Source organism: Tamandua tetradactyla, chromosome 14 (genome assembly GCF_023851605.1).
Source record: "Tamandua tetradactyla isolate mTamTet1 chromosome 14, mTamTet1.pri, whole genome shotgun sequence".
Taxonomy (NCBI): domain Eukaryota; kingdom Metazoa; phylum Chordata; class Mammalia; order Pilosa; family Myrmecophagidae; genus Tamandua; species Tamandua tetradactyla.
In genome coordinates, this window is record NC_135340.1 from 16,389,348 (window position 1) to 16,415,307 (window position 25,960).

General features: G+C 36.3%; 1 protein-coding gene and 1 pseudogene across 2 annotated transcripts in view; both read right to left on the minus strand.

Annotated features, from left to right (window-relative positions):
• The window catches only part of MIPOL1 (mirror-image polydactyly 1), a 503,449-nt gene that overhangs the window by 446,498 nt on the left and 30,991 nt on the right, over positions 1-25,960 (minus strand). The window lies entirely within an intron of this gene.
• On the minus strand, positions 17,579-19,784 carry LOC143654818 (NEDD8-activating enzyme E1 catalytic subunit pseudogene; annotated as a pseudogene).

Sequence of the window (25,960 nt, forward strand, 5' to 3'; positions counted from 1 at the left end):
TCTCCTCCTTGGTCCCACACAGGAATTAAGTTCTAAAACATGGATAATATTACTTTTACCTTGTATTCTGGTTCACCATAGTTCTAATCAGTTCAGTCTCATTCATTTTCTTAATTTTAGTTTGAGCCTTTCTTTAGCTTTTTAGTAATAGCTACGTGCAGTCATTTCCTACAACTAATGTAGCTCCTTCAGTATTTGCAGAGCCGGAAAACCTTAATTCTAAATCTCAGGTATTACACAGATACTTAAAGTTCCAGGAAATTACCTAAATTATACATAAAGAACACAGCATTTAAAAATTTAGAAATAGCAACTAAAACTCGGGAACAAATGTGACTGTTGTTAAGAGTTAATAATCTGGACCTTAATTATCTTACAAGAATCTTTCAAATGAAGCTATTTCCAGAAATAAATAATTTGACAAGTAACTTATCTTGAGGTTATTAATCACAGACTATAGCAGAAGTTTGTTTTCTTCTTTCTTTTTCATAGTTTTACTAAGGTTATGTTACTTAACAGGTAGAACATAATTTATGGATTTGCCTTGCTTCTTGATTGAAGTTATTTTATTTTTTTCCTTTTGCTGAAGATGAAGCTTTGGCTTTTGATGGTAAGTAATCTAATATAATTGATAATGAAGGTTGGTGGTTTCTGTGACATAGTATTTTTTAAATAACTAAAACTATGACTGGCAACATTATACTATTGTCTAATATCATGTAACTTAGTATGAGGATTTAACATGGGCAGTGAGAACATTGTTAAGTCTTTGGAAATTTCATATAATCTCTAAATATTTATATGAATGATATTTTATTAATATAAATTTGGCCAATAGGTTAGAAAATTCCTCCTAATTTTTACATGTCCTAAACACTTCTCTTGCAATTCATAACATATTAAATAAAACAACTTTTTTTAGCACCTCAATTTTACAAAGTAAAAGAACAAATCCTTTGCAATAGCTTGAAATAAAAAGATATCTTTTAGGTTTGACCTTGAGAAAGTAAGCTATCAAAAGTTGGCAGGTTTGGACATCATGTTCAAACAGGAAAACGGTTACTGAGACAGTATTTTTGTAACCCTCTATTTTAGTACAAGGCCATAAGGAATTGAACCAACGGGTCTCATCCCAATTTTTTGTTGTTGTTGTTCTTTTGTTCTTTTTGTTGTTGTTGTTCTTTGGCAGAACAAGTCTAATTGAAGGATGGTTATTCAAAAGATTGCAGTGTTTAGGAACCCCAATGGGCTGTTCTCTGGTATCATGGTTAATGCCTGGTTCCCTGTACCAGAGAGGTGGGGTTCCTTACCTGAGACCACTACCCAAGGGCAGTCTCCGATGCTTAGTGGGGCACAAATTACACTGGACTTGGCTAGATTGTTCCTTCATTTGTTCCCACAGCCAGGATGCTACAGCATGGATTGGATGAACCACTTCTGGTGGGTCCTGGGGGATGAGATCTTGGATTTCAAATGCCTCCACCCTAATCCCAGGAGAGGTAACAATTCCTCCCTCAGAGAATTCTCCAGCACCAAGGAAGGTATAGGGCTTGGATTGTTTCCTTTTAGCCATTGGAGTTCTTGAATGATAAGGCTAAACAACCCTCTAAGAAGGTAAAGACCCAGGGCAGGGGCCGGCTGTCTCTGTGAAGTTCCCAGGAGTGTGGGAGTCTGGGCCAGCATCCTGTGGGAAAGAACTAAGTGATCAGGGCTCCCAGGGACTACTTATCATTTCCACTGGCACTTGGATGGTTTCTGCCAGCCTGGGCAGGATGGCTGCAAGAGCGTCACTGGGGGTGAGAGTGGCTCCCAGACAAGGAGAGGTTATTTGTGGACTGATAGGGCAGCCAGAGTGGTACAGTGGTCAAAGAAGAAAAGACTGAGAGTAGGAGACCAAGGTAGAGACAGGGGAGGGAAAGGCAAAGGGTAAGTTTTCTTGCATCCACTAATTACCTCTTCCTCTTCAGAATTCTGGGCCTACTCTCACTCAGGAATGCAGATTCAGAATTCCAGGGGTCCCGTTATTCAGGACTAACAGTCCTGTGGTCAGGCGAACCTGGCCAACTCATCTACACCTGAGTAACCTCAGGTATTTTATTTCAGAGTTTTCAGAGTTATGGATTTCCTGATATTTCTGTGCTTCAACTGAAAGTATTGAACACTTCCTGTCCCATCTGCCTGCGACCCCAAAGGGGATAAAACTAAAAGGGCCAAGTGTGGCCACTGTCTATTTGGGGCTGCAGGAATTAGGAATGGGCATTCTGGTGGCTGGACAGCAAACAGCATGACCTACCTCATTCTGTTAGAAGATTTGCTAAATACTGAATGGAGATTATAAGGGCTAAGAGAACAATTAGAAACCTATTCCAGTAGTTCAAGTAAAAGATAATGTAGCTGGGACTAAGATGGAGGTAATGGAGATAGAAGTGGGAAGAATCAGGATATATTTTGGAGGTAAAACTCACAGCATAGACTGATGGGTTTAATGTGGAAAGATTAAAAATTTGAAACCACGGATGCCTCCTATGTTTTCATTTGAACTATTTAGATGGATATTGATGCCATTCTCAGAAATGGGAAATAAAGGAGGAAAAACAGGTTTGAGGCACAGCAATCAAAAGTTCTGTTAAGTTTGAGATTTCTCTTTGGAGATGTAAATCAAGAGATGGACATATAATCTTAGAACTCAGGGGAGATTTCATGGCTGGAAATTAAAATGGGAGGGCCATTGGCACATAGATATTTTTAGCTAAGAGTCTGGATAAGATCAACTAAGGAAAGAATATAAATAAACAAAAAAATAAAGTGCAAATCCAATTTCTAGGGCACTCTAAAATATAGAGGTCAGTTAGGGGAAGAGGAGAGGTCAGCAAAGAATACCAAGAATATGAGCCAATAAGAGAGGAAGAAATCCAGAAAAGTATGGTATTATAGATGCTGAGGGAAGAAAGTGTTTTAAAAAAGAAGGCATGGTCAAATGTTTTTCAAATGGTGCTGAGAAGTTGAATAAAATGAAGTAGGAGAGAACCACTGGAATTGGTAACACAAAAATAATTGGTGACATTTAACAAGAATTTATCAGTGAACTGGTCAGATGGGAGGCTAGTTTGAAGTCGGTTGAAGAGAAAGTGGCAATGAGGAAGTAAAAATAGCAAATTCAGTTCAGCCAATTCTTCTGAAATGTTTCTATAATGGGGAACAGAGAATTGGTTCAAAGACATTGCATATTTTCTAAGCAGCAAGTATCATGCCGTGTCCTTCCCACCCCCCACCCCCCGCCCCCACTGTTAACAGAACTCCAGTTTTATTGCTGGTGAGGATCTCTTGATTGGAAGGAAACTTAGTACTCTGTTTCCCAGCTCATAAGCAGTCTAATCCAATCTTTTTTTTTTTTTAAATAAGAGAAGTTGTGAGTTTACAGAACAATCCTGCATAAAATACAGGATTCCCGTATACAACCCTGTTGTTAACACCTTGCATTGGTGCGGTACCTTTTTTATAATTGATGAAAGCACATTTAATAATTGTACTATTAACTATAGTCCACGGTTTAACTTAGGGTTCGTTGTTTGTATTGTGCAGTTCCATGGCTTTTTTAAAAAAAAAATTATTATATAATAGATATACAACCTAAAACTTCCCCTTTTAACCGCATTCAAATATATAATTCAGTGCTATTAATTATATTCATGATGTTGTGCAAGCATTACTATCATCCATTACCAAAACTCTCTTATTGTCCCAAATAGAACTCTGTACATTTTAAGCTTTAACTCACTATTCCCCATGCCTGCTCCATCCTCTGGTAAGTAAGATTCTAGATTCTGGGTCTCTGAATTCGTTTATTCCAATTATTTCACATCAGTGAGATCATACAATGTATTTGCCCTTTTATGTCTGGCTTCAAAGTTCATGCATGTTTTCACATGTTTCAGAACTTCATTCCTTTTTAGGGCTGAATGATATTCAATTGTGTATACATGCTGCATTTTGTTCATCCAGTCATTGGTTGATGGACATGTGGGTAGATTCCATCTTCTGGCAATTGTGAATAATGCTGCTTTGATAATCAGTGTGAACATATCTGTTCAGTTCCCTTCTTTCAGTTCTTTTCTGTATGTATCTAGAAGCGGGATTGCAAGGTCATGTGGTAATTCTATAGTTAACTTACAGAGGAACTGCCAAATTTTCTTCCACAGCAGCTGAACCATTTTAAATTACTGCCAGCAATGAATGAGTGTTCCTATTTCCCCACATCTTTTCCAACACTTGTAATTTTCCATTTTTTGTAGTAGTAGCAAAAAATGGGTGTGAAATGGTGTGAAATGGTATCCCTTGGTTTTGATTTGCATTTCCCTAATAGCTAATGATGTTAAGCATTTTATCATATGCTTTTAGAAATTTGTATATCGTATTTGGAAAAATATTTATTCAAGTCTTTTGTCCTTTTTAAAGTTGGGTTGGTTGTTTGCCTTCTTGTGTTGCATTGAAGGATTTTAAAATATATTCTAGCTATTAAGCCCTTATCAGATATGTGTTTTCCAAATATTTTCTCCCATTGTGCAGGTTGTCATTTTACCTTCATGATAAAGTCCTTTGAGGCACAAAAGTTTTAAATTTGATGAGGTCTCTCTTTCAGTTTGCTAAAGCTGCTGAAATGCAATATACAATAGGGATTTATTATTTAATACAATTTACTGTTCTTAGGCCATTAAAATGTCCAGCTCAAGGCATCAATAGAATGATATCTGGACTCTGAAGGCAGGCTGCCAGCATCCTGGACACCTCTGTCATTTGGGAAGGTGTGTGTCTGCTGATCCTTCTCTCCTGGCTCCAGCCTCTGGCTTCAGTGGCTTCCTTTCTGAGCTTCTGTGGGTCCTTTCTTAGCTTCTCCAAGGCTTTTTTCTATAAGCCTCTCTTAATTTCATCTCTTAGCTTCTGTGGCTCTTTCATTCTCTTATAAAGGACTCCAGAAAAGGATTAATTAAAATCCTTTTCATCTTAATTGAAATAGCCTAATCAAAGATATCACCCACAATAGGTTTATACCCACAAAAATGGATTAAAAGAACATGACCTTTTCTGGGGTACATATAACCTCAGACTACCACAGTCCCACTTATCTATTTTTCTTTTGTTTGTGCTTTGGGTATAAAGTCTACAAAACCATTGCCTACCACAAGATCCTAAAGATGCTTCTCTACATTTCTTTTAGGAGTGTTATAGTTCCGTCTCTTGTATTGAGGTCTTTGATCTATTTTGAGTTGATTTTTGTATAGGATGTGAGATAGGGACCCATCTTCAGTTCTTTGCAAACGGAGATCCAGTTTTCCTAGCACCATTTGTTGAAAGGACTGTTCTGTCCCAATTGAGTGGTCTGAGCCCCTTTGTCAAAAATCAGTTGTCCATAAATGTGAGAGTTGATTTCTGAGCATTTAATTAGATTCCATTGGTCTATATGTCTGTCCTTGTGCCAGTGCAATGCTGTTTTGATTACTATAGCTTTGTAACAGGTTTTAAGAATGGGAAGAACTTTGTTCTTCTTTGTCAAGACTGCTTTGCTTTGGGGGGGACCCTTTCCTTTTCATATAAATTTGATAATTGGCTTTTCCATTTCGGCAAAAAGGTTGGTGAGATTTTTATTGGGAATGCATTGAATTTGTAAATCATTTTTGATAGAACTGACATCTTTTTATTAATTTTTTAATTTTTTAAAAAATATAACAACAAACACAAGCATTCTTAGCATATGATCATTGCGTTTTACATATATAATCAGTAATTCACAATATCATCACATAGTAGCATATTCATCATCATGATCATTTCTTAGAACATTTGCATCAATACAGAAAAAAATTCATACATACCATGCCCCTTACCCCTCCCTTTCATTGATCACTAGCATTTCAATCTACTGAATTTATTTTAACATTTATTCCCCCTATTATTTATTTATTTTAATCCATATGTTTTACTCATCTGCCCATAAGGTAGATAAAAAAAAGCATCAGACACAAGGTTTTCTACAATCACACAGTCACATTGTGAAAGCTATATAATTATACAGTCATCTTCAAGAAACATGGCTACTGGAACATAGCTCTACATTTTCAGGCAGTTCCTTCAGCCTCTCTGTTACACCTTAACTAACAAGGTGGTATCTATTTAATGCGCAAGAATAATCTCCAGGATAACCTCCGGACTCTGTTTGGAATCTCTCAGCCATTGACACTTTATTTTGTCTCATTTCTCTCTTCCCCCTTTTGGTCGAGAAGGTTTTCTCAACTCCTTGGTGCCGAGTCCCAGCTCACTCTAGGATTTCTGTACCACATTGCCAGGAAGGTCCACACCCCTGGGAGTCATGTCCCATGTCGAGAGGGGGAGAGCAATGAATTTGCTTGGTCATGTTGGGTAAGAGAGAGAGTCCACATCTGAGCAACAAAAGAGGTTCTCTGGGGGTGACTCTTAGGCCTAATTTTAAGTAGGCTTAGCCTATCGGTTGTAGGGTTAAATTCATATGAACAAGCCCCAAGATTGAGGGCTCAGCCTATTGCTTTGGTTGTCCCCACTGCTTGTGAGAATATCAAGAATTCTCCACTTGGGGAAGTTGAATTTTCCCCCTTTCTCACCATTCCCCGCAAGGGGACTTTACAAATACTTTTTATTCACTATTCAAATCCTTCTGGGGTTTATTAAGGCATCAAAATACTTATTTTAAGCATCTGAACTTTGACCACCACATCCTATCTTTCCAACATACTCTCTAGAAACCCACTGAAACAATTCTTCAACCTTATCAACTTTTTCCAGTGCATCAATTCTAATATTTTTCAGTATCCATCTACACTTATTTACTCATTTTCCTCCTTTATCTAGCATAGAATATAATACCCATCATTATAATAAATATCTCGCAATTCCCTGCTCCTCTCTCCATCCACTGCATTCCTAAAAACTCCACACAGTTCTTTTTAAACCCAATTATCCTGCTTCTTTGTACCTTCAGCAGGAGATATAAACACTGCCAAAGAAAATGATATCAGATTTAATTACTAAAATTTTGAAATTACTACCAGACAAGCCTACTATATTTGCCTAATGGGTTCACTTACTCTCTACAGGACCATCCCATAACTTCATATTTTTTCCACAAACCTTTAATACTCCCAGTTCACTTAATTATGCCTCATTCATTAATTTTGCCTTATTAATCAATCATCAATCTGATAGAAACAGTCAGATAGGAACTCTTTCATCTTCTTACCACCAAGCCACCACATCTTTCCCTATCTGCATTCACATTCTTGTTTTTTCCTAGTGTTATAATGGGAAAAACTACCCATTCCAATCAAAGATCCAAAAACAAAAGTTTTATTATGTCCAGAAACTAAATTTTCGGCAGCACATAATCTAATTCAACCTGTCTGGACTGTCATTTAAACAATCTAAACACAGGGAGCCCAGAATAAGAATGAGAGCCTTTAATCCTGTATAACTTAATGTAATGCCTGGATACATCCTAGAGTATATTAAGCAGATACTGTGCCAAACATTAGGGACACCCAAATCAATAGGCCAAGCCCTTGATCTTGAGGCTTGCTCATGTGAAGCTTATGTATGTAGCAGAGAAGCTTAGCTTACCTATAGGTATGCCTAAGAGTCACTTCTTGAGGACCTCTTTTGTTGCTCAGATGTGGTCTTTCTCTCTCTAAGTCCAACTCTGGAAATGAAACCATTGCCTCCTCCAAAATAGGCGGGGCATGACATCAAGGGATGAAAGTCTCCCTGGAAGCATGGAAGATGACTCCCAGGGATGAGCCTAGCTCTGGCACCATGGGATCAACAGTGCCATCCTGACAAAAATGGGGAAAAGAAGTGTACCAATAAGGTATCAGCGTCTGAGAGAGTTCAAATAGAGTTGAGAGGCTACATTGGACATCACTCTTATGCATGCTTCATTTAGACATTGCTACCTATCGTAACTTGCCAACTCCCAACCAAATACTCCTAAAGAGTGGGAGAAAGATCAAGGGTGATGGTGGAGTTATACAGAGAAGGTAGGATTTAACAAATGAGCATGACTACTGAATCCTATTGATATTTCTTTTGGTATCCAGTGTCTTGGAGCAGCTAGAAGAAAAAACAAAAAAATCATGGAACTGTAACCCATACCAAACTTTAAAGTCTGTTTTGTAACTGCTTGGTAAAATGTCTTGAAAATTTTTTGCTTTTTTGTATATATGTTATATTTCACAATAAAAAAATAGTTTAAAAGAATGGCTAGTAAATTTAATGTCAGAACTAAAACCCATATTGACTCTGGTTGTCTGCTGCTTTTTTATTTTATGCTTACTATTGCTGTAGTAATAAATATCTGCCCATTTTCATCTTTTAAATATTATTTCAAATATTAATTATTATAGTATGAAGTGCAACACGCAAATCTGATCTAGGTTATGCCAAGCCCCTGACTAAAATTCTTTGATGGTTACCATCCACTATGTACCCTAGTAATTAAGTCAAGGCTCTTCAATTTGATTAGGACCTATATTCTAGCCTCATGTTTGGCTAACTACTTGAATAAATAGATTAATGATCTCTTAGGCTAATGATATGTGTAAAGTTGTAAATCAAAGATTAATGCTTACTATTTGTTTTTCTTGTTCTTAGTACTTTTTGGTTTCTCTATCTCACAATCTTTGAAAGGTTGCCTCTCAATAATGCCAAATTGAGCCCAACTCTAGAACATGCCAGAGAGCTCAATCACATAAAAGCTTTTTCTTTAAAAATCTATGGACCTTAATCTTTTAATCCTGTATAGATTATTGAAAGGCCTGGAAACATCCTAGATTAACCAGATAATCAAAAAGTATTGGCAAAGTCCCCTGAGGTACGGGAAAAAGACTATGGAACTATTAAACCTTACCATCAGGGAATCCCTTGATACTGTGTCAAACTTTAGGGATACCCAGATCAATAGGCCACACCCTCGATCATGAGGCTTACCCTTGTGAAGTTTATGTAGGTAGTGGAAAAGCCTAGACTACCTATAGGCATGCCTAAGAGTTACTTCTGGAGGACCTCTGTTGTAGCTCAGATGGGGTCTCAGGCTCCCTAAACCCAACTCTGCAAGCAAAATCATTGCCCTCCCCCTATGTGGGACATGACATCCAGGGGTGAAAGTCTCCCTGGCAATGTGGGAGAGGACTCTCAGGGATGAATCCAGACCTGGCACCATGGGCTCAACAATTACATCCTGACCAAAAGTGGGAAAAGAAGTGTAATTAATAAAGTACAGTGCCAGAGAGAGTTCAAATAGATTTAAGAGGCTACTCTGGAGGTTGCTCTTACATAAGCTTCAGTAGACCTTGCTACCTATCATAACCTACCAAACCCCAACCAGGACCATTCCGGCCAATCCTAAAGAATACCTAGGGCAATTTATAAGATTCCACAAGTGTTCCAGGCACTAGAGTAACTTTTCAGAAACCTACAACCTCCAGACAGGCCCCTGGTCCAGATAAGTGCTGAAACCTAGGCCAGCCTCTCCAGAATATCAGATAGTTCCATCTCCCTACCCCATATTAGTAACAGACCCTTCCAGTATCAAAAATTTAGAATTGCCATAGCCCAAACAACCCCAAAGAGAGGTATGGAAAGATCAAAGGTGATGGTGGAATTATACATAGAAGATAGGACTTAACAAATGAATATGAATGCTGAATCATTAAAATGATATCCTCTTTTAGTCTCCAATATTTTAGAGCAGCTAGAAGTAAAAACCTAAAATAGTGAAATTGTAACCCATGTCAAAGTCTGAAATATGTTCTACAACTTATTGTGGTGCTGTGCTTTGAAATTTATAGCTTTTTTGTATATATGTTATTGTTCATAAAAAAAAGAAGGGAAAAAAAGTTGACTGTGATGATTAAAAAACATATTTGGGCCCTCTAGCCTTCTATATTCTGGAGCACCTAGAAGGAAAAATATGAAAGGATCATATGGTGACCCATAAAAAACTCTGGGATATATCTTGTAACCACTTTTTGAAGAGTGCTTTGAAAACTATTGCTTTTTTATTTCTTTGCTTTGTATATATGTTATACTATACAATAAACAAAGTTAAAAAAAAAAAAAGACAAAACTTAGAATGGTCATAGCTCAAATACCCCTACAGAGTGTGAGAAAGATCAGAGGTGATGGTGGAGTTATACCGAGAAATTTGGGTTTAACAAATAAGTCCTGAATCATTTTACTGATATTTCTTTTAGCCTCCAGTACCTTTGAGTAGCTAGAAATAAAAACTTAATATTGCGGAATTGTAATTCATACAAACTGTGAAATCTGTTCTACAACTATTTGTTGCAATGTACTTTGAAATGTATTGCTTTTAGGTATATATGTTATTTAAAGAAAAGGGGTATTACAGAGAAGATAGGATTTAACAAATGACTATGACTGCTGAATCAATATATTGACATTTCTGTTAGTCCCCAGTGTCTTGGAGGCGCTAGAAGGAAAAACCTGAAATTGTAGAACTGTAACCCATATTAAACTGTGAAATCTGTTCCATAACTACTTGTTAAAATCTATGTTGAAATTTATTGCTTTTTTGTATACATTTCACAATAAAAAAAGTTTTAAAAAAATCTATGGCCCTCAAGCCCTTGAGCTTGAAGCTTGCTCTTATGAAACATTTCTGTAGTGGAGAAGCTAAGCCTACCTACAATTATAGGTAGAATTACTTCCAGAGAACCTCTTTTGTTGCTCAGATGTGGCCTCGCTCTTTCCCTCTAAGCCCAAATCTGCAAGTAAAATCATTACCCTCCCTCCTACATGGGACATGATGCCCAGGGGTGTGAGTCTCCCTGGCAACATGGGCCGTGACTCCCAGGGATGAGCCTGGCCCTTGCACCAAAGGATTAACAATGACTTCCTGAAAAAAAGGGGGGAAAGAAATATAGCAAAATAAGGTATCACTGGCTAAGAGAGTTCAAATACAGTGGAGAGGCTATTCTAGAGGCTACTCTTACACAAGCTTCAGCTAGATATTGTCAAGATTAACAACATCATTCCTGTATCCTAAAGAATACTCAGGTCTCTATCTGAGATCCTACAAAAGTTGCACAAACTAAATTTACTGTTCAGAAACCTAAACCTTCAGATGGCTCCTAGACCAGATAAGTAGTAAAACTCAGAGGTTCCCGTCTCTCCAAGAACATCAACCAGTTCCATCCTCCTATCCTATATTGTCAACACCCCTTTCCAACATGAAAAAAATTAGAATGGGGCTAACTCAAATATCCCTAAAGACTGGGAGAAAGACCAAAGGACAAGGAGGAGTTATAAGAGAAAAGTTAGGATTTTACAAATGAGTATGACTATTGAATCATTATATTGATATTTCTTGTTAGTCTCCAGTGTGTTATAGTCGCTAGAAGGAAAAACCTAACATTGTGGAAATGTAACCCATACCAAATTTTGAGATCTATTCTACATCTACTTGTTAAAATGTACTTTGAAATGTATTGCTTTTTTGTATATATGGTATATTTCACAATTAAAAAAAAATGTTAAAATCTATGGGCCTCATTTAAAAAAAAATTACACTTTAACACCCACAAGAGAAAGTAATTTAGATTACATACTATAGCTGAACAATTCCTCTCTTCTACCTGGTAGAAATAAATTTTTTTAATGTGTCAACTTGGCTAGGCAATAGTACCCAGTTATTCAATCAAACGCTAGTCTAGGTGTAGTTGCTGTGAAGGTATTTTGTACATGGTAGTCAGCATCTACCATCAGTTGACTTTAACAAAAGGATACTATCCCTGATAATCTACATGGACCTCATACAACCAACTGAAAGCCCTTGAAAGCAAAACCGAGATTTCCCTGAGGAAAAATAAATTGCACCTGTGGAATGGAGCTTCAGCTCATGCCTGAGTTTCAAGCCTGCCCTACAGACTTCAGAGTAGTCAGCACACACAATAGTATAAATGAATTCCTTAAATATATTTTGTTATCTATCTATCTATCTATCTATCTATCTATCTATCTATCTATCTATCTATCTATCTATCTATCTATCTATCTATCTATCTATCTATCTATCTATCTATCTAGTTCTCTTTCTCTGGTAGGACCCTGATTGATATACCTATCTGCCCTTGAAGGCATCTGATTGGGTCATTCTTAAAAAAGAAGAATGAAATTGAGGAAACTAACCTTATTTTTTTTAATCTGGACTTTTAAAAATTAAATGACATATTTAAGCATGGTTATAAGAGGCAATTTTAGGTTATCTAAGAATGATTAGAATAAAAACTATGGGAAAAAAATCCATGGAACTGCGCAACACCAACAGTGAACCTTAGGTTAAAGCATGGCCTACAGTTAATAGTACACTTATAAAAATGTGCTTTCATCAGTTGTAACAAATGTACCACAACAATGCAAGGTGTTAATAATAGGGTGGTGTATGGGAACCCTGTATTTTATACATGATTTTTCCATAAACCCACAACTTCTCTAATTTAAAAAAATATTAAAAAGTGTTGTATTGTAAAATAGTACAAGCAATTCAAGAATTGGTAAAAAAAAAAAAAAAAACACAAAAACATTTCTAACGGTATACACAACTGTATACAATTAAAAGGAAAGACCTGCCATTCTCACTTCCATTCTGTCCCTTTCTCCAGAAGGAACCAATTTTAACCATTTCTGGTTTTATTTCTAGATGAGTAGTTATCTCAACAACTTGAAGCAGTATATTTACAACTTAATTTTCTTAATTAATTTTAAGCCATTGACTCCTTATTATCAAAGATGAAAAATTAATTCATTTACAATATCATACTCCCTACCTGCCCCCTCTCCTTTTCCTTTCCATTTTTGCAAGTCCAAACACGATTGTTCACCTTTATTATTAATATGTAGTAGAAGTCTCTGTATCCATCTTGATCAGGGCCAGCAATTGACCGGCTAATTGACAAATTAATTACTGTGGCAAGTCATAAAAAATACATCTTATTTAACCGAAAACATTATTCATTTTATCTATCTTTCGATATAGCATTAAGACGTTCTCTTTGAATTTGGATTTACTATTTTTAGTTCCACACACTTCAATTTTATAAACTACACCCATAATGCATTTTCTATGATATCTAGTTTCTTTTTCCTTCAAAGTGGAGTGAGAATTAACACATTCTTGCAAAGTAGTGTGCACATTATATTTTTATGCTTTTGCACTGTTTTTTTCACACGTTTACAATTGTTTTCCCATAGCTAATTCAATAGCAGTTTTATTACCGTCTCACCTTAATTGAGTTTTTTGAAGTGTAACTGAATTCTAATGGATAAAACTATTTTTTTATATTCAGGTATTAACAATTTACTTAACTCTTAAATTGCATAATTTCAATAATAGGCATAACTGGATTTGACAGGCTTGGGAATAAACCAGAACTAGCGCTTGAAAATCATAATAAATTGATGAGAGCAGAAATGCAAATGGACACTAGAGATTAATTTACTAGCTGTGAGCAGTTTTTGTACCATAGTCGTCCATTAGGATTATGTCACAGACCAAATGGAGAACAAGATTAATAAAATAGAAAATCTTAGAAATTAGTTAGGTGGAGGTCACTTAAAAAGGACTTCTGTTGAACTTAAAGCTCCATTTCTTGATTCATTTAAGGTATATTCTTGATTCTACACTAAGTTAGATGAAAAATTTAGCATCCTTAAAATGTCTTTTAATTCCTCCTATGTACGAATTCCTAAATTCTCTTGCCTTCAATTAATATTGAAGCTATAGAGCTGATATTACTTTTGTCTTATAGCTAAAATTAGGTCTTTCAAGTTAATTTAAAACATTGAGAACAAATGAATAGCATTCATATTATTTTGATTATCAACTATTAATCAGTATGAAAAGAACAAAGCAATATGACAGGACTTAGAAGAAACAGAAATTCCAGGTCCCCAAACATGAGTGCCCTTCTCAGGAGAATGCTCCAAATATCAAAACTAAATGTTTTTTTACCTTTATGTTCAAAACCATACCAACTCTTTGCAGGCTTTGTATCAGAAACATGACTTTCTTGTACAGATTTTTGTTTTTCCTGGATTTTGATATGTCTTTTTGTGATAGTTCTATAGTGTTGACTTAGTTAAGCTGGAACTACACTTCCACAAATTCCCTTCTTAGCATGTTTTGAGTTAAGGTTGGACACAAAATAAATTTTCACAAATTTGGAAAGCTGAAATGAAAAAACAGCCAATAAACTCTTTTGGTCATTGTAGAATATCAGACACCTCTGCAGATCCGTTGTCTTGCCTTGCTGTGGGGTAGCATGCAATGCTGCAGCTACTCCAGTACATTCCTTCGTCAGCTTCTCCAAGTTCTGGTTCAGACATTTGTGCAGCTTCATGATGAAGAGCACCACCTTCTTTTGCAGAGTATCTGCGTCATCAAGGTTGGAGGTGGTGAGAACTTCAAAGGACTTTGATAGCACTGAATCATTGTTTTTTAAGGTTCACAGGTCCTCTTATAAATTTCAAACCAGTCTGATTCTTGTTCTGTGAGCAACCTGTTTTTTCTTTCTGAAAGCTTTTAGGATCTTTTCTTTATCCTCGGTGTTCTATGAGGCATCTGTCTAATAACTCATATCTTGCAACTGTATAGTAATTTTTTTTTTTCACATGGGCAGGCACTGGGAATCAAATCCTGGTTTCCAGCATGGCAGTTGAGAACTCTGCCTGCTGAACCACCGTGGCCTGCCCTGTATACTAATTTTTTTTTTTTTTTTTTTTTTTTTTTTTTTTTTTAAAGGAAAGACAGAGAGAAGGAAGGAAGGATAGAAGGAAGGAAGAGAGGAAGAAAGGGAAACATCTTTTAAACATTTTCTTGTTTTATTGTATTTTGTTTCTCTGTATACTAATTTTTAATGCAATTTTATTGATGTATATATTGCATATTCACATACCATATCATCATCTACAGTGTACAATCAGTGGTTCATAGTATTATCACATGGCTGTGCATTAATCATTACAAATGATTTTTGAACATTTTCATTACTCAAAATAAATAAATAAATAACAATAAACACCCAAAACATCCCATATCCATTATCCCCCTATTATTTATTTATTTTTGTCTTTATTTTCGTTCTCATTTCTCCATATAGATAAAGGGAGTGTCAGTCACAAGGTTTTCACAATCACATGGTAACAACTTGTGATTTTATGGTTATAAAATAATCTTCAAGAATCAAAGCTATTGGATTACAGCTCAACAGTACCAGGTATTTCCCTCTAGGTATTCCAATATACCAAAAACTGAAAAGAGATATCTATATACTGTATAAAAATAACCTCCAAAATGACCTCTCAACTCTATTTGAAATCTCTTAGCCACTGAATATTGTTTAATTTCTCTTCCCTTTTTTGGTCAAAAAAGCTTTCTCAATCCCATGATGCCAGGGCCAGGCCCATCCTTGGGAGTCATGTCCCATGTTGCCAGGGAGATTTATACCCCTGGGATTCATGTCCCATGTAGGGAGGAGGGCAGTGAATTTATTTGCAGAGACGGCTTAGAGAAAAAGAGGCCACATGTGAGTAACAAAAGAGGTTTTCTGGGGTGACTCTTAGGCCTAATTTTAAGTAGTCTTAGCCCATCTTTTGCAGGAATAAATTTCATAAGGGCTAGCCCCAAGATTGAGGGTGTGGCCCATCAACTTGGCAGTCCCCAATGTTTGTAAGAATATCAGGCTTCCCCAGGTGGGGAAGTTTAATGTTTCTATTTTTTACCCCAGCCAAAGGGGACTTTGCAAATACTTTTTTATTTTCTGCACAGATTACTGTGGGATGTATTGCGGCATCACACCAACCTGTACAAACCAACAGGATCTCATTCCCTATTGAAGATTCCATGTAATTACGGTGTTCAAATAAGCTGATTATACAAGTTAAACTAGATAGTGTGCTACAAAAAACATAAATTTTGCATCAAATAAACATCTTTTCCTTTGGTCTCACACAGAAGTTGAAGTTTTACTATGCATTCAATGTCATCCTTTACCCTGTTTTCTGATTCACCTTAGTCCTAACCAGACCAGCTTCATTCATATGAATGAATTGCAGTCTGATCACCTCTTTTTTTACAATATATGATTTTATTAATAAATAGTGCGAAAGCATCAATGATAACTAACTAAATATTAAATTCTTTAAACATCCATGTCTTGGCTTTAATATTGTGCATACTGACCACTGCACATAGCAAATAAACACATGGAAATATTTCCCATTTCCATGCACAGGTGTGCTGGCTTAAACAGATGTATGTTCCCTAGAAAAGCCATGTTTTAATCTAAATCCCATTTCGTAAAGGCAGAATAATCCCTATTCAATACTGTATGTTTGAATCTGTAATTAGATCATCTCCCTGGAGATGTGATTTAGTCAAGAGTGGTTGTTAAACTGGATTAGGTAGAGGCATGTCTCCACCCATTTGAATGGGTCTTGATTAGTTTCTGAAGTCCTATAAAAGATAAAATATTTTGGAGAATGAAGGAGATTTGGAGAGAGCAGAGAATGTTGCAGCACCAGGAGCACAGTCCATGAGCCAGTAACCTTTGAAGATGAAGAAGGAAAATGCCTCCCAGGGAGCTTCATGAAACCAGAAGCCAGGAGAAGAAGCTAGCAGATGACGCCGTGTTTGCCATGTGCCCTTCCAGATGAGAGAGGAACCCTGACTGTGTTCACCATGTGCCTTTCCAGATGAGAGAGAAACTCTGTGTTTGCCATATGCCCTTCCACTTGAGAGAGAAACCCTGAACTTCATCAGCCTTCTTGAACCAAGGTATCTTTCCCTGGATGCCTGAGATTGGACATTTCTATAGACTTGTTGTAATTGGGACATTTTCTCAGCCTTAGAAATGTAAACTAGCAACTTATTAAATTCCGCTTCTTAAAAGCTATTCTGTTTCTGGTATATTGCATTCCAGCAGCTAGAAAACTAGAACAGCTATGTACACACAACTATGTGATGACATTGTGAGCCATTAATTGTACACCATGTATGGAATGTTTGTATGTTAAGAATGTTTATGTGTTTGTATGTTGTTTTATTAATAAAAACATTTAAAATAAAAAAAATTTTTAAAACTTAATTCTCTTATTTTCCTTAAAAGGATACCTTTTGTATGTGTGGGTGCCCAACTGTTGTTTATGTGGGTGCTAAACTGAAAGTTGAGGAATGCCTTCTTTGACCTTAATAACAAAAAAGGATATATGCCTCCTCTTCTAAGAAAACCAATACATTTTTCTCTTCTTTTCCCTGGGCATCATTTTGCATATATACTAATGAAAATGCTTACAAGCTCCCACCCCCAAATCTGTCTTCACAGGAACATTATAAAGTCAAAAAAAGAAAAGTGGTTCTTCATATTAAAAAAAATTAAATTCCAATAACACTAATGCTAAAAGTGACATCCATTAAATTTCTTAGTATCCACAAAGTGATATTTCCATAAGTTTTCTATTAGGTGCAAATTTATTTTCCTTAAGAAGTAAAATGAAGTTTGAATAGTACAGTCTGTGAGGTGAAATCTGCAACTGCCAGTTCTTGCCTATCAATAAGTCCCAATTCTTTTAATGTCTTGGAGAGATTTGGCCTTGTTTGCTCTTCAGTCGAGTTCACCAAGTGTAAGTCAGTTCATTTTTTCCCTCTAATGTGTCTGTGATGACTGGAGATTTCATCTGCAGAGATGCACTATTGATTAGATAATCCAAAACCTCCTGTAGTTTAGCTGATGGAGAAAATTAAATATTTTGAGGAAGCTGGTTGCAAGCTGGACAATTTTCCTTTCTCTCTGCTTCAAATGTATATGTATGTAGCCCATCTACATCATTGAATGCCAATTAATTATTAAGGGGAATGTATGCACTTGTGGCTGTTTTAAAAACCTCAGTGGCATACACAGCTGCAATGGCTGCATTTGTGGAAGTGACTGCAGGAATGATTCGTTTTACAACAACTTGAGTGAGTCTACATGTACCTCTAATATTATGATGCTCTCTCTAAGGATTTTTTGAAAATCCACTGAATATGGTTAGGATCATCTCCATCTAATGAAACCCCTTCTTCAAAAGGTTGCTCTTTAGGCCACTGCAATATTCTTACATACTCATTCCAGTGTTCTGGTAGCCTGGGCATAGATGCAATGGTGCACCTGGAAAAATTAACCTGTGATGGATAAAGTTGCAGTTCACATTCAATACAAGCAGTCATTTCTGGCAGAATCACCCTGGCATTTCCTTTTAAACCTTCTGTTCCCTATCTATCAAAGGGACAATGGAGCTTGGACATAACACACCATCTTCGTAATTTAGAAGAGGTATCAGCATGCCATTTATCTATCTTCTGGCAATAATAGAGTCCAGTCCACATACAATAATACGAAATTGTTGATAGAAAGTGTCATTAAAATCCTGAATATCGTTGAAATGTGGAACCATATTGTAATTAGGAATTAGGTCATTTAGAAATTCAGCAGTGACTTCAGCTTTAGGTCTTCCAACATCTTCAGGCCAGAAAAAAAAGCCTATTTAGATTGGAAACACCTACGGTGTCCATGTCTGTAACATGACTCTGTCTAAAACCAGACAATGCCAGATCTTTCCGGAGCTCACATACAAAGCCGCCAGCTCCAATAAGTAGAACTTTACATGTATCTAACAAAAACTGGAGAGATTCAGTGTTCGGTTCGAAATGAGAGTGCGTGAAGGGTCCAGATGGCTCGAGGAACTCTTTACCTGGTTCCAGCAACCTTCCCAGTCTCCACACACACCATCAACAGCCATTTTCTCAGCCTGCAGCAGCTCTATTATCCTTCTTTTCTTGGGCCGCTCACCGTCCGCCATATTGTTCCAGTCTGATCACTTTTTGAAGTCTGATCACTTTTTCAGCGCTTTTAACAATTCGGTAATGCTAAATTTCATAGCAGCAGAACTCTAGCTCTGAGTCTCAGATGTCACACAGATAGCCAAAGTTTCAGGGAACTACTAGGTTATACATACAGAGTTCAGCATCTCAGAATTTAAAAATAAGTTAACACTCCAGAGTAGATGGGACTGCTATAAGAGCTTACCATCTAGGAACCTGTACAGTAGGTCTTCCCTTGATAACCTCTGCTCTCATATTCGATTTTCAGAGTTTGCGCATTATAGTTAGCCCATATTAGTGAGGTGCTATAATATTTGCCTATTCATTTCTGGCTTATTTCACTCAATATACTGTCCTCAAGATTCATTCACCTAGTTGCATGCTTCACAACTTTATTCCTTCTTGCAGCTGGTCAATATTCCATTGTATGTATACAATAAACCACAGGTCCCCCTTCTGTTCCTCAGTCAGTGTACCCTTAGGCCACCTTCATCCATTCATCCATTGCAAATCACAAACACTGCTGCCATAAATACACTGTGCAAAGGTTCGTTTGCATCCTCGCTCTCAGTTCCTCCAAGAATCTACCTAAAAACGGGGTTGCAGGATCATACAGGATCATATGGTAACCCCAACCCTAGCCTCTTGTGGAGCCACCACACTGACTTCCAGAAGGGCTGCACCACTCTACTTCACTATCAACGGTGTATCAGTATATCTGTCTCTCCACATTTCCTCCAGCACTTGTATCTTGCTGTTCTTTTTTTTTTCTTTTATCTGAATTTGGTCTTTATTCAAAATAATGTGTCCAAAATGATTTTGAGCTTTATGGAATAAGCAATTTAGACAGCAGGCTTCTTTTCTTCTGTGGTAGGTTTCTTTTCTTCTGTCTTCTTAGTAGCTGCAGCCTCCTTTTCCAAAGGCTTCTGCTTCTGTGGCTTCTTCTTAACACCAATAGCCTTCTTTTCTTTCTTACCAACTACAGGCTTCTTACCTGGAACCCCCTTCTCATCTGATTTGGCCTCTAGTGCTGCGGCAGCTTTATCCACCCGAGTTTGTGATTCTTGGCCTGGTGAAGAATGGTGTTTCAGTGCATGGTCTTTGCATATGGGTTTAGTTTCAACACGATTCTCAGGTTTTTCAGTGGATTCTTCTTTAGAACTCTACAAGTAATCTTCTTGTGTGGTGCTCAGAGGGCTCTTCAGATCTCTGGGCTTTTCAAGATTCTGCTAAGGACTGTATTCATCATCTTGTGCATGGGAAGGTTGGAGTCACTTTTGAGGGAGGCAGCTTTACGCCAAGTGCCATACAGGTCATCTAACTTGTGGAAGCACTTTCAGTCCAAATGCAGAAACATCCTTCCTGCCCACCAAGAACAAGTTTCAAAATGTTCAGCTTGCTTACATTAAGCAGAGTAATTCCAGGGATGTTTGTGAAGACTTTGATGATACCAGGCTTCAGCACTGGTTTGATGATCTAACTCACTGACAGCAAAGGGCTGTCTGTTTATTTGTGAAAGTTGGTGAGAACAAAGTTCACAAATTCAGTCTATTGGGAGCCTTGAATACAGCAGGCAAAGTAAGATTTTTGCAGATGATTCCCTCTTTTCAGAGTACACTGATATTAACGGACAAGTGCATGCCATGGCAGGGAGAGGAGAGGCCACATCTCTGTTCATTTTCAAACAGTTTTATTCACACACCACATAATCCAACCTAAGTGAAAAATCAATGATTCCTGTTTTAATCACACAGCCATGCCTTCACCACCAAAATCTATATAAGGACATTTCCATTTCTTCCACAAAGAATCCCATACTCCTCCCTTATATCCCCCCACTTACTGACATTTAGCTTTGGCATATTGCTTTTGTTACATTCAATGGAAGCATATTGCAATATTACTGTTTACTGTAGACCCTGGTTTGCATGGACTGTATTTTTCCATATGCTGTCCCATTTTTCAACACCCTGCAATGTTGACATTCATTTGTTCTCCCTCATGCAAAAACATTCTTATATTTGCACATTTAATCACCTACATTGTCCACTCTAGGCTTAGCTAATTTATACCCTCCCAGTCTTAATCCTCTTTCTTTCTGGTGTCATACATGCCCCCAGCCCTCCTCCTTCAACCATACTTAAATGCAGCTTTGTTCAATGTACTTACATTATTGTGCTACCATCAGATAGTATTGTGATATCCATTTCTGAATCTTTACAATCAATCTTGTTGAACATTCTGCACTCCTTCAGTATCAAATACCGAATTTCTACCCTCTTTCTATCTCCTAAGCTTATTCTCCATTTTAACTCTCAAAGTTCGCTCATTAATGTTGTTCATGTTAGTGAGACCATATAGTATTTGTCCTTTTGTTTCTGACTAATTTCACTCAGCATAATGTCCGCAAGTTTCATCCACGGTTTTGCATGTGTCGTGACTTTATTCTGTTTTGCAGCTGTGTAATGTTTTATTGAATGTATATAGAATAGTTTGTTTAGACATTCGTCCATTGATGGACATTTGGATGATTTCCATCTCTTGGAAATTGTGAGTAATGCAACTATAAACATTGGTGTACAAATGTCTATTCATTTCCTTGCCTTCAGTTCCTCTGAATATATACCTTGTAATGGGATTTCTGGATCACATGGCAATTCTATTCTTAACTTCCTGAGGAACCAGCAAACTGCCTTTCAGACCAGTTGCAACATTTTACATTCCCACCAACAGTAAATAAGTGTACCTAGTTCTCCACATCCTCTACCATACTTGTAGTTTTCTGTTTTGTTTTGTTTTTGATAATGGCCATTCTAGTAGGTATGAGATGATATCTCTCTGTGGGTTTGATTTGCACTTCTCTAATAGCTAGTGAGGTTGAGCAACTTTTCATATGTTTTTGAGTCATTTGTATTTTCTTTTTGGATAAATATATGCCCATGTCTTTTGCTCATTTTAAAATTGGATTGTTTGTCCTTTGTTGTTAAGTTATAAAAGCTCTTTATATATTCTGGATATTAATCCTTATCTAATATGTGGTTTCAAATATTGTCTCCATTGCATAAACTGACTTTGTACTTTCCTGACAAAGTCCTTTGATGCAGAAAAGTGTTTAATTTTGAGGAAATTTCATTGCTCTATTTGTTTTTCATTGCTCAAGCTTTGAGTATAAAGTCTGGGAAAACATCTCCTATCACAAGATTTTTAAGTATTTCTCTACATTTTCTTCTAAAAGTTTTATAGTATTAGCTCAAGTATTTGGGTCTTTGGTTCACTTTGAGTTAATTTTTGTATAGGGTATGAAATATGGGCCCTCTTTCATTTTTTTGGCTATGGATAGCCAGTTCTCCAAGCACCATTTATAGAAGAGGCTGTGCTGTCCCAGTTGAGTTTGACTTGACTGTCTTATCAAAGATCAATTGTTTGTAGATGAGAAAGTCTATTTCTGAAAATTCAATTTGAGTCCATTGGTCAGTATATCTATATCTATCTTTATGTCAGTGCTATGCTCTTTTGATCACTGTAGCTTTGTAATATGCTTTAAAGTTATGTAATATGAGAACTCCCACCTCATTCTTCTTTCTCAAGATATTTTTAGTCATTTGAGGCAACATGCCCTACCAAATGAATTTGGTTATTGGTTTTTCTATTTCTGCAAAGTAAGTTTTTGGGGTTTTAATTGGTATTACATTGAATCTATAAATCAATTTATGTAGAATTGACATCTTAACTATAATAGTCTTCCCAACTCTTAAGAAAGACATAAAGGAACATGTCCAAGAATAGCAACATCTTCCAAATAGAATAAATGCTAATAGACTGTCTATGAGACACATACTAATCATAATGTTAAATGCCAAAAACAAAGAGAGAATTCTGAAAGCAGAAAGAGAAAAGTGATTCATTACATACAAGGAACACTCAATAACAACAAGTGTCAATACTTTATCAGAAACCACGAAAGTGAGAGGGCAGTGGGGTGCTGTGTTTAAGGTACTGAAAGAAACAAGCTCCTAATCAAGAATTCTTCATCTAGGAAAACTGTCTTTCAAAAGTGGTGGTGGTGGGGAGTTTAAAATATTCTTGGCTAAACATAAACTGAGACAGTTTGTCAACAAGAGATCAGCCTTATAAGAAATACTAAGGGAATTCTGCAGGCTGAAAGTTAAAGACAGGAGAGAAAGACTTGGAGGAGAGTACAGAAATGAAGATTATCAGCAAAGGTAACTAACAGGATAAAAAGAGAGACAAAAATCAGATACAACAACAAAGGATAAAATAGTTAAAGTAAGTACAGCCTTTATAGTAATAACATTGAATGTTAATGGATTAAACTCCCCAATCAAAGACATAGATTGGCAGAATGGATAAAAAAAAATTGACCCAACTCTATGCTGTGTACAAGAGATTCATCTTAGACCCAAGGACACAAAAAGGTTGAAAGTGAAAGGTTGGAATAAGGTATTCCATGCAAACAGTAACCAAAAAAGAGCTGGGGTGGCTATACTATTATGGAAAAAATAGACTTTAAATGCAAAACGTTTATAAGAGACAAAGAAGGACACGTTATATAAATAAAAGGGGCAATCCATTGAGAAATAACAATCATAAATATTTATGCACCAAACCAGGGTCACCAAAAATACATGAGGCAAACACTGGCAAAACTGAATGGGAGAAATAGGTATCTGTACAACAGTAGTTGGAGACTTCAATACACCTCTCTCGTCAATAAAGAGAAGAGCTAGGCAGAGGATGAATAAGGAAACAGAGAACTTGAATAAAATGATAAATGATCTGGACCCTATGAACACTGCAGCCCCAAATAGCAGTATAAATAATTCTGGTACATTCTTCTCAAGTTCTCATGGACCATTCTCCAAAGAATACATACATGTGTTCTCACAAAACATGTTTCAATAAATTTTAAAAATGTGAAATTATATCTTATCATAATGGAATAAACTGGAAATCAGGAATAGGTAGAGAACTGGAAAATTCTCAAATATATAGAAGTTAAACAACACACTCTTAAACAATCAGTGGGTCAAAGAAGACATTGCAAGAGAAATCAGTAAATATCTTGAGATGAATGAAAATGAGAAAATAACATATCAAAACTTATGAGATGCAGTGAAGGCAGTGCTGAGAGAGAAATCTACAGCCCTAAATGCCTCTGTTAAAAAGGAAGAAAGTGCTAACATCAAAGACCTAACTGTACACCTGGAGGACTTAGAAAAAGAACAAGAAACCAATCCCAAATCAAACAAAAGGAAAGAAAAAATAAAAATTAGAGCAAAAATAAATGAAATTGAGAATAAAAAACAGAGAATTAAGAAAACCAAAAGCTGTTTCTTTGAGAAAATCAATACAATTGAGAAATGCTTAGCTAGACTGACACAGAAACAAAGAGAAGATGCAAGTAAAAAGAATCAGAAATGACAGGGAGGACAGTACTACTGACTCCACAAAAATGAAAAATTTCATGAGAAGATACTATGAACCACTACATGCCAACAAATAGACAACTTAGATGAAATGAACAAATTGCTAGAAACACATGAACAACCTACACTAACTCTAGAAGAAATGGAAGACTTCAAGAGACCAATTACAAGTAAAAAGTTGAATCAGTCATCAGAAGCTCCCAATTAATATAGTCCAGAACCAGATGGCTTCACAGGTGAATTCTACCAACCATTCCAAAAAAAATTACTACCAATCCTGCTCAAATTCATCTAAAAAATTGAAGAGGATGGAACACTATCTAATTCATTCTATAGAAGCCAGCATTGCACTAACGTCAAAGCCAGAAGAAATACTACAAGAAAAGAAAAATACAGACTAATCTCTCTAATGAATATAGATGCAAAAATCCTCAGCAAAATACTTGCAAATTGAATCCAACAGCACAATAAAAGAATTATACATCATGATGAAGTGGGTTTTATCCCAGGTATGAAAGGGTGATTCAACATAGGATAATTAATTTAATACACTACATTAGCAAATCAAAGGGGAAATGCTACATGATAGAAGCAGAAAAGGCATTCAACAAAATCCAACATGATTTCCTGATAAAAACACTTTGAAAGTCAGAATTAGAAAGAAACTTCCTCAAAATAATAACGGGAACATATGAAAAACCCACAGCTAACATTGTATTCAATGGGGGAAGACTGAAAGCCTTCCCTCCAGGATCTGGGATGGGACAAGGATGCAACTGTCACCACTGTTATCAACATTGTGCTACAAGTTTTATCTAGAGCAGTTAGGCAATAAAAAGAAATAAAAGTCATCCAAATTGGAAAGGAGGAAATATAACTTTCACTATATACATGATATAGAAATATAACTTTCATCCTATAGATATTATGATATTATATATAGAAAATCTTAAAAAATCTATAACAAAACTATGAGAGCTAATAAATGAGTCCAAGTGGTGGGATACAAGATCAACAAAAAAATCAGTAGCGTTTCTATATACTCATAAGGCACAATCTAAGGAGGAAATCAAGAAAGCAATTCCTTTTATAATAGAAACTAAAACAATCAAATATCTAGGAATAAATTTAACCATGGATGTAAAGGACTTGTGTACAGAAAACTACAAAATACTGCTTAAGGAAATCAAAGACATGAAATAAATGGAAGGACATTCCATGTTCATGGATTGGAAGATTGAGTATCATTAACATGTCAATTCTACCCAAATTGGTCTACAGATTCAACACAATCCCAATCAAAATCTCAACATCCTATTTTTCAGTAATGGACAAGCCAATGATCATCTTTATTTGGGAAGGGTAAAAGGCCTCAAATACCCTAAATCATCTTGAAAAAGAAAAATGAAGTTGTAGGACTCACACTTCCTGACTTTAAAGCATATTATAAAGCAATATTTGTCAAACAGCTTGGTACTGCATGAATATAGATATAGATATATTGACCATGGAGTCAAATTCAGAGTTCAGAAGTCGACACTCACAACTATAA